The following is a 13,749-nucleotide window of genomic DNA, read 5'->3' as shown; positions in this document are numbered from 1 at the left end:
TTAACTGACCGCATCGGGAAAGTAAGAAAGAAAGAATGATACGTCTGACACCGGATGCGCCCCGGAGGCGCGTTTGAACCTCGAGGAACAGGCGCTTGTGCTGCGGAGCCCCATCGAGGTGCTATTGGAGCGGGGCCCCTCTCTCTATTCAGCCTGAGAGCTACAGGGAGAGCGCTGCCGCGGAAGGGGGGGGACGTGTAATCACCCAAACAGCCCTTTTTAACCCCCCCACCACCCTCCCCTCCCACCTCCCACGACACTGCTGGATCTGTGCCGCAAGGTAAGGAAAGGGCCACTTGGCTTCAGCACCGGGCCTCTCTGCATCGGAAACTGGAGCGGCATGACTTTTGTTAGAACTCCTCTTCTTCTTCTTCTCCTCCTCTCCCCCCTTTCTCTCCCTCTACCTCCCCCTCTCTCTCCCTCTCTCTCTCGCTCTCACTCTGCAGTCTGCCGCGAGGCTGTCCGTCTTTCACTGCGGATACCGCGAGGGGAGGCCGAGGAAGACACCGAGAGGTAAAGGACGCTTGAATTCATTCCTTCTTTTTGGGGGTTTCTGGTCGTCATAATAAAGCGAGCAGCGCGTCAGCCGGAACGTTACGCATCGGATCGGCGTCAAAGCGGGGATGTGACTGACCTGCCGGCTTTCATGCACACGCCGTGTTCGGAGTGTAAAGCGTTTGATTCGACCGCTAAAGTAGCGCAGTGTGGTGGGGAGGTGGAGAGGGGGGGGGGGGATAACTGCGTCGCTTGCGTCAGCGTCCAATCAGACGTCTTTGCGCCGCCGCAACTGGTGCCAAGACGCGTTCATATACACACACACACACGCGCGCGCGCACGCACACACCGCAGGCTACTGTAGCAGACTATGGCAGCCTATGGCATTCTGCAGAGGCTTCTATTTGCACCAATCAGAGGCGACGTGTTACTTTTTTTTCTGCCATTGGATGATCATATAATAGCATCCATGAAGTGTCCATCTATCCTAAAATATTTATGCTGAATTGGAAATGATTTATTGTCATAGATAGTAGCATTGCTTGTAGTTTTAAAATATTACTGTGGCTGTAAACCTTTTTACGTGTGGCTAGTTTCTCTGGCTATGTTATGAAATTCATTTAGATTAAAAGGCCACATTTATTTTCCTTATAAATGATTTCATGTCTCGAGCCCCACTGCAATATTCTTATAATAAAAGCATTATTCCAGCAGAGACTTATTGAGACTTGATAGTGAATTTGGAACAAGCATTGATTTTACTTGGTGCTAACGTGTGATTGTAATATTCCTATATTTATTAGAATATTGTGTTTTTTTCCCAATACTACAAAGCATTTTCTATGGACACCTGCTGTGTGCTCCAGTGTTTTCAGTAAGATGTTGGTGGGTTCATTTTAAAGTATTTGATTTGATTTTCTTAATTTTTAAAGTTATTATTAAACTAAATATTAAATATTGGGTTCATCTTAGTACAATAAAGCAGCATTTTAACATTTAAAATCTGATCCTTGAGTTGTTTTTACAAACATGGGTAAGTTGTTTTTTTACTTTTGATATAGTTTCTCAGTAAAGTGTACATTTAAAGTGATAGTGATCTTTCTCTCAATGTCTTGTAGTTTATCTCATAATACTGCTGTAATATCCTTATAGTGGCTTTTGGATTTGATCTTACGGTGGCACGGGGAACCTCTCCGTGCTAGGACTTACATTAACCTTCTTTCATTAATGTGTTGAAGGTAAAAATATTTTGGAGGAAGCCACTCTTAAGTGTGTGTGTGTGTGTTGTATAATTAGACACTCAATGAAATAGCAGCTGGATGACATGAATATACGAGTGTGTTCTTTTCTCCTGACACGTTTTCAAGCTTTGCTCTGTGCTGCACATCCATTAGTTGAATATGTAAAACGCACACACACACACACACACACACACACACACGCACACACACACACACACACACACACGCACACATTACGGGATACGTAATTGTGGACATCATGCATAAGTAACGGCTGTTGTAGCTCTGGCTCTGCTAAGTGGCAACTGGCTGTGATTCCGCACTGAAATTGAAGTATTCCACTCCCACAGTTATCACACAGTCAGAGATTAGGAGGCATTTAAGTCTGTGTGATCCACGAACAGTTTTTACATGAGAACATTTTCAGTTATCATATCACCACCTGCTCATCCCGCCTCACACAAGGGCGAGCAGAGATCCCATGTGACAGGCCCGCCCGTACCTGAGATGAGTAAAATGTGATGTGACTGGTTCCCGTCAGGCCTAATTGAAATGAATCGAATCAACCCATTTCTTCTGCTACTGTAATTAAATTAGTAGCCGGGGTGTAATTGGACATCGAGTTGGCACTCGGGGAGGAGATGACAAAATGCTCATTGCCGCCACCAAAGGACCGTGTGTCAAATTCAAGTGTGAACGGCACGGCACCAAATGCTGGCTGACGCGTTGGCGGGGCTGGCGCTTCACTCCCAGAGCCTGCAAACAAAATCCTCCCATCATGGGCCAGACTCTAATATGTGGAGGGGGACACGTGAAGAGCTACCTGTGTGTAAACGAAGCAAACGCCATATGCGGTTTGTGTGGACAGTACAGCGCGTCTAAATTTGGACAACATTTATTGTTTTTCCTGCTGGGCTCTGATATCCTAAAATAATACCAAAATGCTTAATGTTTCCATCTGTTAAAGACGGAGAAGGTTCTTCTTAATCTTAAACTCAGAGTGCAATAAATAACCAACGAACAGAATACATTGTCTATATATAAACGTATATAAGCAAGGACATTGTTACATGCTGGTGTTCAGATTGGAGGCCCTGTATATCTCACATATCAATTTGGCCCTCCCAGGAAGGGAAGAGGTTTTAGTGCCCCAAAGCCTCGGTCATCTGTGACTTTAATGAGCACAACAGGGCTAAAGTCTCACTGATGACACTTAATCTCGATGGAATTCCTTGTCAGGTTTGACCTTGGGAAGATATTAGCCACTCGGCAAGTGACTGTGTGAGTGGGAAGGGAGAGGTGTCGCTGTGTCTCTGTCGACAGGTATGCGATTGCGGGTTGTGTGTGTGTGTGTGTGTGTTTTGTGAAGAAAACACTAGCAAAATGTGCTTTATGGAGCAGCTTTAGATTTGGACTGCATGATTATCTGTCAGTGTAACTGTGAGTCACTGAACCTTCCCTGTATGTGCACGGTGGTTCAGCTCTTCTGATGTACCGCTGCAGACGGGGGGGGTTACTCCTTGTGCATGAGGGCAGTCAGCAGCCAGACCTGTGCTGGGACCTGTGGCCCGGTAGCATGTGTGCCACATTGTCTGTTCAATAGAGGCCTTTTGCATTTTTAAACAGCATCAGTTACTTCGGACTGTCATCGCTTTGGCACCATTTTCCTTGCTTAATCCAGTGTAGATACATGTGAATATCTACACTGTTTTACTGACAGGGTACAGGTGTGTGTGTGTGTGTGTGTGTGTGTGTGTGTGCGCGAGAGAGGGAGTACAGATAGACATGTAGCATCAGTGTGAGTATGTGTACACTTGCTTGATGTCCAAAATGAGAGAGAAGGGAAACAAAAAACGTTTTCACAAGTTTCCTTGAACATTTTAACAAATGCAACCTCCGTGAGGTCAGACTCGCAGGTTTCGGCGGCTTCCCTTCAGTCAAATATCTTCCAGAGCATCAGCTAGAGGTTGCAGTTCCTACTACAAAGCTACAAGGCCGAGCGTTGAGAGCAACTCAAGCCTTTCGTCAGCTGTGTGAAACTGAGGTGGTGTAACAAACAGAACTTTATTAGCATCCTAAATAAAACTAAAGTAGATTTCTGATGTGGAATCAATGACATAAATACCAGATTATGCATGATCACGCTTTGTATGCAGGCAGTTTCTGTTTTTGACTCAAGAAGCAGAACAAAATAGTAAAATGTTCTGTGATGTTTGTGACAAAGGTCATCGTATTTCCGGTGGAGGTAACCCCCACTTTGGCCACTACAACTTACTCCATCTACAGTTGTGGATGCACCAGCGTGTCTACAGCCCTTCCTCTTTCCTCTCTCCGTCTTCACGGAGAAACACTTTGTCCGCACGCTGACCTATTTGCGGTAACCTGCTAATGAGCTTCCCGCTCTTTCGTATAGCGACAGACAGCACGTGTAAGCGTTTCAATTTCTTCCCTCCATGTAGCTCGCGAGATCCACCAAATTAAAAAGGCACAGAGTGAAATGAAATCACGGAGCAACCTCGCACCCGATCAAGCACAAGGTTGGCCCGTGCACTGTTCCGTGTTTTAGCCGTGTTAAGGCCCCGTGTTGCTATCAGTCTGCTGTGCGTTCTGGAGGGCTGCCAGCCTGTGGAGGAAGAGCACCTATTTTGCGGAGAGGTAATTGCTACACAGTAGCCTCTGATTGCCGGGATCTTTCACTGGGAACGGCCCCGCCCCCGTTTTCACTCGCACCGACAGCCTGATTACAAATCATCTTATTGATTTGATGAGTGCAAGATGTTTGCTAATAACTGCTCTCATACCATCTGTTAATCTTTGTTGTGATTAAAGAGGTAATCCCAATACCCATTATTCCCAATGACAAGAGCGGGGATCGTTCTTTTACACAAGCTTCAGTCCCTCACAGGCCAGGGAGGGGAGCATGGGGGGGGGGGGGGGGGGGGGGGGGGGTTGCGGTACCGAGGATATCAGTGATCTCCGAATGCAATTGAGAAATCGGCTCCACCTCCCACATAACAAACGCAATACAAAAAAAGAAAAGAAAAAAAAAAAGAATTACACCCCTCGCTAAAAATCCATTACCTCGTATAATCACGCAAAATGATTTTTCTTAAATATGATAATAAATCACAGGCTGGATCAATAGCCCGGGGACCAACTGCTAGGCCCTGATAACGTATCAATCAATATTTAGTATTTAGATTTTAATTAATACCTCGGTGGGGCTTGGAGCCTGTTGACACAGAGGGGAATATAATTTGTGATAAAAATGGGACAAAGTGGAGAAACTGATAAAGGAGAATCCTGTTTGCATTCCACAGTTGTCCCATTAAAATCCAGCTTCCTGTGTGTGTGTGTGTGTGTTTGCGCAGGTTTTTTGTCAGCGCACAATGGATAGAGGAGTTATGGATGTGTGCGTTTACATGGCAACATGAGCATCCATCACGTTTTGTAGGGATGAACTGGGGATACAGAAGATCATGTGTTGGATTACAAGCAAGAAATATTGCAGCTAAAAAAGCTCACATTGATTTTGCAGTTCCTCAGTATATTTTACAAGCCTTTTTGACTTGCTTTACAGTTGAAGACCTTGTACTGTGCAGGGTGTTATGCCTAATCCTGAATGTTGTAATCCTAATCTTCACGCTCCTGCAGGGCTACAGGTTTCTATCATACACTGTTGCCAGGCAGCATACAGCCAAGCCCCCTGCAATTCAATGACTGCTTAATTAAATGACTGCTGTGTGACAGAAACACGTGAGCAAATAGTTTAGCAAGTCATTGCATTTTGAATATGCACGTGATGACCCCTCTGTAATCTTTTCTTTGGCTTTTACTTGTAAAACACAGGGCTGCCAACCGTTTTTCAATTGGATTGACTCTTGTGGCATTGGTAATTGCAATCCTTTTTCCGTTATAAAGAGATTAAAATAGATAAATATAGAAACAGTCACAGTTTGACCATCGGGAACCGCATGGCTAACACAAGATTAATAAGACCGATAGATAAACAGGATTGGGTGTTAATCCTCCTTTGAACTAGTGCATTCGACTTGTAATCTGTTGACCTGCGCTTTTCCTCTTCAGCACCAGAGACAAACGCAGTCATTGTAATAAATCAATTATACCGAGTAGAACACATTAAAAGGTTCCAGTCAAACATTTGACCATCATATTGTGGAGCGCCTGGAGAAGTTGATGATTTATTCCCTTAGTTTTAGAAACAATTTGAAGAGGATAATGTGCAGGCTTTTAGCTGGAGGCCTCGGTGGGTCAAGCTGTGATGCAAACTAACGGGACACATGCGTGTTGCTCATTGTTCCAAGGCTCTCAAACCCGCGGGGTCAACCGGAGATAAGACCACAGCCGCCGCAGCCGCCGCATTGGCACAAATAAGGAAGTCACACGCACATAAACATGGCGAGGAGGTCAGTTGAAAAAATGATCACGCTATCAGCAAAAACACACACATTTAGTTGATGCTCCAGCAAACAACAATACAATGAAGATGAGACTATCTTAAAGATGTCAGTAAAAATAGTCCCCAAGTCTTGATATGAAAAGACAAGGAATTACAGCACGCCGCCATCAAACTGCAGTTATTAGTGACGCAGGCACATCAGCTTAGCTGTGTGGTAAACCTCACACACTTGCATGAGACTGGACTGGATTGGCCAATCCCTATTAATCCCTTCTTACTGTTAGGTGCACAAGATGCCAAGGGGGGCCCGGTGCAGGGCTGGCATGGGGGCGTGTGTGTGTGTGTGTGTGTGTGTGTGTGTGAGCAGAGCGAGTCAGCTGCTGCCGGCATTACAGTAATTCAATTAGTGTCTGTGTGGTTGGGCGCACTTCTAACAGTCCAGGAAAGGGCACGTATTGCAGTGAATTACCTCTGATTGTCTTTCAACCTGTCTTCTGCGTAGCATGGAAACGCATTGAAACATTCAGCCTGTATACCATTACATTCTTCTTCTGGACAATCACAGCATGGGTTACATCAACAGATGTCGGATCAAAGAGTCAGGGTCTGGTTTTGATGGGAAATGTTCATTGTTGCTTTATGGCATCAAATAAAAATACAAAAGTCGGATGGTAAAAGGAGCAAATGGTAGAAGGCAAAAGGAATTCAATATTTTACTCAATGCAGAAATTAGGAGGATGGAAAGCAGCAGCAACAGGATGCATTGTCTTAATCTTGAGCAGCATTAGCATGACCAATACCTCTGGGGTGGAAGGGGAGCTTGCAGGGTGTAATATGCCTGAAGCATATTCTAATATCAACTAACGTTATGTAAAAACAGCAGCCTTTGATGTAAAAGGTGTCTCTTGACAAACCAAGCGCAAAAAAACAATGGTAAGGCCAGCCGGCGCCCAAATTCTGTAGCGCCTACATACGATGTATTTATTCATGACTGATGATTCATTCATATTTCATATTTTCATGCTTCGGTCAATTTGTGATTTATCTCTTGTATCTTGTATAATGATATAAAATCCGTCCTCCCCTTGCTGCATATTGTTTATTTTTTATTTTACCAAGAATGGTCCTTATACGCCATCATATTAACTTCTGTCCAGGTCAGTGTGCAAAGTACAAAACCCTTGTTATCGTTAGTTGCATGAACAACAAATACTGCAGCTACATTCTTGCCTTGCGACCAAATACTCTTCCACGAGGGGGACATTTATTTTGTTTTTGTTTCTTGCTCACATGCAGTTAACAAGTTCAGGGCTGAAAGGAGAAAATTGTTGTTAAACTCGGGAATTTTCCCGCCTAAATAAAAAAACAAAACCATGACTTTGTTTTAATAATAACAATTTTTACATTGTACAAATAAAAAAATAGAACACATGAAAAAACAAGCAGTGGGTAGAAAAACACCCGAATCCGAATGACTAAAATCAAGTTAGAGCAGTGGATGCAGATGGTGGGGGGAGGAGGATGATGGACAGTTGTGGAGACGGGGTTGTTAGTTTATGTAGGCTGTGGGCTGAGTCGACTGGAAAATTTTGATCACTTTAATTTACTATATCCAGGGTTGCTTCTCTCCCTGTCCAGCACTTTTATCAAGCCCTGTGAGCCGGTATTGATTTTTTTATTTTCTGCCCAGGATAAGAAGACAGAGAGTTAGGGAGCTCTGGTGAATGGAGAACTTTCCTCAGATTGCTGCTATTCTCCAGCTTATTGCATCCTGTCGTTTGTAGTTTCAGATGATGTCCAGTAGACCACGGCTGCTCCAGCCAATAAACAAGGTGACTAACAATGGAAGAGGGCCAGGAATGAAGAGAAGGGAGACAGGCTAACCACTGCACCACACACACACACACACACACACACACACACACAGAAACAAGTGGGGGGAAGAAAGCACGTTTTATTACTAGAAGTTGCCTTTTCTTTTTGGTCAAGGTGACACTTTTTTTTAAAAGTAGGTGCTTTAGTTTGGGTAAAGAGGCATTTTTACTTCATTGTATTCAGGAGATATAAAATATCTAAATGTGTGTAAACATATCAAGGAGTGTGTTGAAAGGATAAAGCCCACTAACAAGAATTTTGAAATTGGTAAAACTTAAGTTTTATCAGTTAATGCAAGTCAATGCAAATTGAATCATCACACTAAATCAAGTAATATAAGAAAATTACCCCCCTGAGTCTTTTTTGAAAATATCTTTGTGCTTCTGATGATGTAGAAGTCCATCTAATACACTAACTTTTAATTTACAGTCCGCTAGCACTTTGGTATTTCTTCCCTTTTCTCAATTTTAAATCACGATGTCATTCGACATGAAAATCAGCAGGTTTTCATCCGTGAAAAATGCTGCCGAGTGTAATGTATTATTTGCTCTCTTCTTGTCCCACAAAACGCTTTCATGGAGTTACTACGTTGGAATTTAAATAGTTAGTCTAAGACTTAAGGCAAGAATACTATTTACCGTTTTTGTATATTCTTGTTATTGGTTTATGTGTCTCCCTGAGCAAAATTAATTGCCACCTTTGCCCCAAAGAAAATTCAATTAAAAAGTAGAGGTAATGGTTTTTTTTCCTTCAAAATGAAAGGGGACGAAGGTTTTGTCCCATATTCATTGCTTTTTTGATAATTTGTGCATCAGACAAATTGTTGTACTATAAATCTTTTTATTCCTTCTTGTGGCGGCGTATTTGCATTTCTGAATGTGGGGATAAGATGATAAGTGTGTGTGTGTGATGGAGAGAAAGGGGGTTAGGAGGTGGGAGAGAGAGACCGGGAGAGATTAGTGACAGTCTGATAAAAGATGTCTCCAAAACCCTAATTAAAATTGAATACCCCTGCAAATGCAAAGCAACATGCAATCTCCAGGTATTTCATTTAGAGCAACTATCTCAGTACGAGGCTGTTTTTTATGTCTGTCTTCATTGCACACAAATAGATATCCCCTTTTCGTTTTATTTTTCACCCTTTGCACATCTGCCACTGTCTTTGTCAGACCTCACGTTTGCTCTTCCCTCCCTCCCGTGATGTCAGACACAATGACAAAATAAAATCAAACTGAGTTACCCGACGTGTGTCCCTTTATTTTCCAAAACATTTCCACGGTTCAGCTCATTAAACTGCAGAAAAAGCAGAAAAAAACCCTTAGGGCTCCTAATGCAACAGCGAGCACAGCGTCAAGCCTTCAACGTTTTATTTATCACAAACATGCTCAACAATTTAGAACAAACTTTAACTTCTTTGTTAATGTTGACTTTCCAGTTGAAATAATCTCCGTGACTTACTTTATCGAAGAAAAACCTATTTTCACATTTGCATTTAACTGTAATGTTTGTACTGTATGTTGTACTGATCACAAAGCAGCGCTCCAATCTATTAAAACAGATTTTTATGTTGATTTTTTATGTTATTGTGACTATTTATGTATTCCATTCTCATCGTAGCTGGCGGTTCACTCTAAGAAACTCCTCTCGCTTTGTGCCACATGCCGTATTTTCAACTAAAAGTGCGTGTTCAGGGTATTCTCATTCCTCGTGGTCATGTTACATCATTAAAACAGGGCCTCATCCTCTGTCCTTGGTCTTCAAGCACATCCTGCAGCTTTGGGAGTGAAACAAGAAGAGCGATTGCGTTGTGCAGCGGAAAACAGGGTTTGAGATCTGACCTGTGTTGTGGCTGCAGCGGCACTTTCACTTCCTACTGTCTGGACGCGGAGGGCCGACCATGTGATCTCACTTAATAGGAATCCACACGCACACACACACACACACACACACACACACACACACACACACACTTGTCATTGTTATCAGCAACGGGTGGCTGATTCTTTACCTGGTAACTAGTTGACATGAATTGATTGACATGCTTCGGTGTGGAAGCATAGTGGGCTGATATCACTGCATCAGATATTGGAGAGGCATTTCATTCAAATACAAGCCTACCTTAAATTGAATCAATTTGTTGAATCTATTTTTTCATTAAACAGTTTATTTTCTTATTAATGATCTCAGTTGAGAGTTTTATTGATGATTGAAATGTGACTTTTGTTGATGCTTTTCTGTTTTTCACAGATTCTTTGGAAAATGAATTCATGTCTTAGATGATAAATTCCTGCTCACCCGTAAGTTTATTAGATGTTTTTCCTGGACCTTTGCAGGGCATTCAATTCAAAGTGTGGAACTTTATAGGAAGTAGATTCAAAACAAGAGCCTCTAACGCTTAAGACCACTAACACATCGACAATTATTAAAAAACAAAACATAGAATGCCCATGAGTGTAGAAAACTAAATTAAAAATAGCCAATAACAAATTATTTTTTCATGGCAATCATACAAGTTCAATACAAGACAGACAGTTTACAACCTTTTGAAAAGCACATCCAGCTGTACCAATGATCGTGTTTGACATGTGAGCGAATAGTCTCTGTAAAGACAAAATATAGGTGTAACCATAACCGGTCCAGGTCTCATTCCTTACTTTATTTCATGAATTGAACCTTAAAGAAGCAGCGTCCAGTGGCTGTGGCTGTCGCTAACCCACAAGGCCGGAACGGTACTCTAAGCTCACACTTATAATCATTTTTACATGGCTGCCTGCAGGAAATGCAGAGGAAATTGCTCAGGCTTAAGCCACCATTTAGTCATAAGGATATGGTCAATTTGGCTGCCTGCCAAAACCATGCCCCTGAGTCACTTTACTGTATGTATGTGTGTCATCTCTCCCAGAACACCAGTTGAATCATACTGCAAATAAATAATCCCCGTGAGTCTCCTCGTGCATGGGTTTTCTTTCCTTTAGATACACAGAATTAGTTAAATCTCCCCACTCTCCGTCGGGACAGTTATTAACTTTGCAGGCGATATCTTGTCATGTTAACTATTAATTGCCGGGCCATCAGTGTGTAACAACGTAGCTCGAAACAATTTCGTTGCATCTGGCGGGAGTGACAGGCCCCTTGTGTTAAAGACATGTTTACTTCACTGTGGGATCAATAAATGCTGTGAGCCAGCATGAGAAAGCATAGGCCCTTACCCGAGTTATCGATGCACCGCGTATCGTATTATGAAATATACGTAGGAGGAAGCTGGTCTCATGATTAAGGAGTCCTCATAGATCAATGAAGAGCACGAGCATTAATACAGTGTCTGCTACTTCCCTCCCCCGGACACCGCGGGTTATTTTTGCTCTCGGGCTGAACGCTGATGCACATAGACGTGCTTTCGGGTGAACTAGGGGAATTAGATTTGCCTGTCGGTGTTACAATCCAATATGTATCACCGAAAGGATTCTTTCCACTCCTATAGCTAATGCTCCCTCATTTTAGGCAAGGGGCTGTGAACATTGCATTCCTTTCTAGACTTTAAACTTATTAACATGTTTGAAAAGATCGGCTTCTCATTGGTGGTGTGGGGGGGGCGCTTTGTGTGTGTGTGTGTGTGTGTCAGTGATTGTGACCTTGAGACAGAGGACTCGAGGACTGCGCGCCTGGTTCGTGTTGTCAGGAAATGTTCCTTCTTCAAGTGATTTCACCGTTTAATACCATGCTGAAGTTTAGCTGCCTTCATTTAGCGGCTTATTTGAACCCTTGTTTGTTTCATTTTGCATGATGAAAATCCTTTTTTTTTTTTACACATTTTCCTGCATTTCTAACCTAAAGCTGTGCTTTTGGCCTCGCGTCACAGGCAAGACGTTTGAGCGAGCGGTAATCGTTCCTCACCACATCCAGTCGACCTCATATATAAACTGAACTCCTCAACCTCATTTCCCACAATGCCACGTGAGGCCTGCATCTGAATATTTCCCCACCGTGGAGCACAACAGAGGCCAGTTGTCATCCAGCTGACCCTTGAAGTGGCCAGATGAAGGGCGGGGAGGAGGGGAGGAGGTGGGCGGGAGGGGGGTGAAGACTATGGAAGGGAAACTCGGGCCAAGGTCAAGAAAGCTAATTTGTTTCCTGCGTCCCCTGCTGTCCCTGGGAGGCGGACCACACACTGCCCATGCAAGAGGGGCTTTAATGTGGTTAAGGGTGCATAGCATGTTGTTGATCTCATCCGCTACCGGGTCCCATCTCACAGAGGAACAAACTGGCTTCTTGTTGGAAATGTAAAGAAGACCAAGTGCTAAATGAACGTCGTTATATGAAAGCTTTTTAAGTAAATAGATTTCCTTAAAAAGCTGGCTTTTAAAAAAAGTATATAATTTAAGATCTATTTCAATTAAATGATGATATTAAATTAAGAAAGTACAGCAATTTTAAAGTTTAAATATAAGGTGGCAGATTGTAAACAGACTCTTGCATGATTACATGCAAAATACCTGCTTTAAGAATTTGAAATATAAAATGAAAATATGTTTCTGCAATATTTGAATAGCCCTGACAAATCATTACTGTGAGAAGCGTCTTAAAAACATCTTTGTGTTATTATATTTAAAAGATCAACCCATAAAACATCACTGAGATTCTATGCTAAATTGCCAAAAGTGCATCGATACACTGAGACGTACTATGATGAAACGTGTGTGTGGGAGATATCCTTTCAAACTTTCAATTTACATTTCTAGAAATCGTTTTTTGAATGAATATTTTCAGTATAACATAACAACGTCTGTGCTCCTGCCGCCAATCAAACGCTTACTGGAATAAATGACATGAAACAGCGTTTTGGCGGCTCTCTGCCGCCTCTTTTAAACAGTCAAAGAGGAAGTGAATGTATTCGCCACCTGACGGACACACACGCCTGTGATGCAGTGTTAATCGCTGTCTGCATAGAGCTGAGCTTTGAGCTGAACATTACCGTGCTCTCAGGTTAATCGAAGACCGTTCAAAAGTGTGTATATAATGTATTTATTATTTGTTGAGTAATTAGAAATTGATTAACGTGACACTGCATGAATACCATTATATATCTTGGGCATCATTTGGCTTCAAAAACAGTGTACATATGAGAGAGATAAGTTTTCCAAGTTTGTGATGGATGAATATATAAATGAATGGACTCAAAGTTACCAAAGAGATCTTTTTTTCTCCTTTTTAATTAGCACCTGTGAGCTGTTTCCCATTAACACTGTGCACATTAAAAAATCCCTCTGCTTTTTCTAATTAAGTAAAGTGGAAACAGATTAGATGGCTTTGAACAAAGGTCAGTGATTGCACTTTGTCTCGCTCCTGTTTGTTTGTATGGTCGGCACCAGGAGAGAACCTGCCAATTCTTCCCAGAATGTCACTTCACCATCACTGTTTGTTTTACGGAACAGCCTTTTTTTTACCCTCCACCTCCATCAAAATCTTTTCTTTTTTCTTTTTTTTATGTGATCAATAGATAGAGACGTGCCTCTCTCTACTTCAGTTTTGTTTTTCTCCCTTTATATAAAAGCAAAAGTATATTCTGCTCCACAGGTGGGGAGCGAGTAAGCCTGATGTGATATAGATTTTCCTCTGATATGATTATAAAGCACGTGGAATGTCAGATTAAAGCTGGGCTGATGAAAGATAGGCATCAATCAGCAATGTCTCTGGAGACACTGCGAGGCATGACATGGT

The 13,749-nt window shown here is 42.4% G+C and overlaps 1 long non-coding RNA gene across 2 annotated transcripts in view; it reads left to right on the top strand.

The window, feature by feature from the left end:
* The first annotated feature begins 274 nt into the window (after window positions 1-274).
* The window catches only part of LOC120811001 (uncharacterized), a 61,327-nt gene continuing 47,852 nt past the window's right edge, over window positions 275-13,749 (top strand). The window contains exon 1 of one of the 2 annotated variants that reach the window (XR_005710288.2): window positions 275-513. This is a non-coding gene — a long non-coding RNA (uncharacterized LOC120811001). The remainder of the gene's footprint in view (window positions 514-13,749) is intronic. The other variant, XR_013453888.1, reaches the window with a different exon arrangement.

Source organism: Gasterosteus aculeatus, chromosome 20 (genome assembly GCF_964276395.1).
Source record: "Gasterosteus aculeatus chromosome 20, fGasAcu3.hap1.1, whole genome shotgun sequence".
Lineage (NCBI taxonomy): Eukaryota > Metazoa > Chordata > Actinopteri > Perciformes > Gasterosteidae > Gasterosteus > Gasterosteus aculeatus.
Note: the sequence above shows the minus strand (reverse complement) of the source record. Positions and strands in the feature narration are given on the sequence as shown.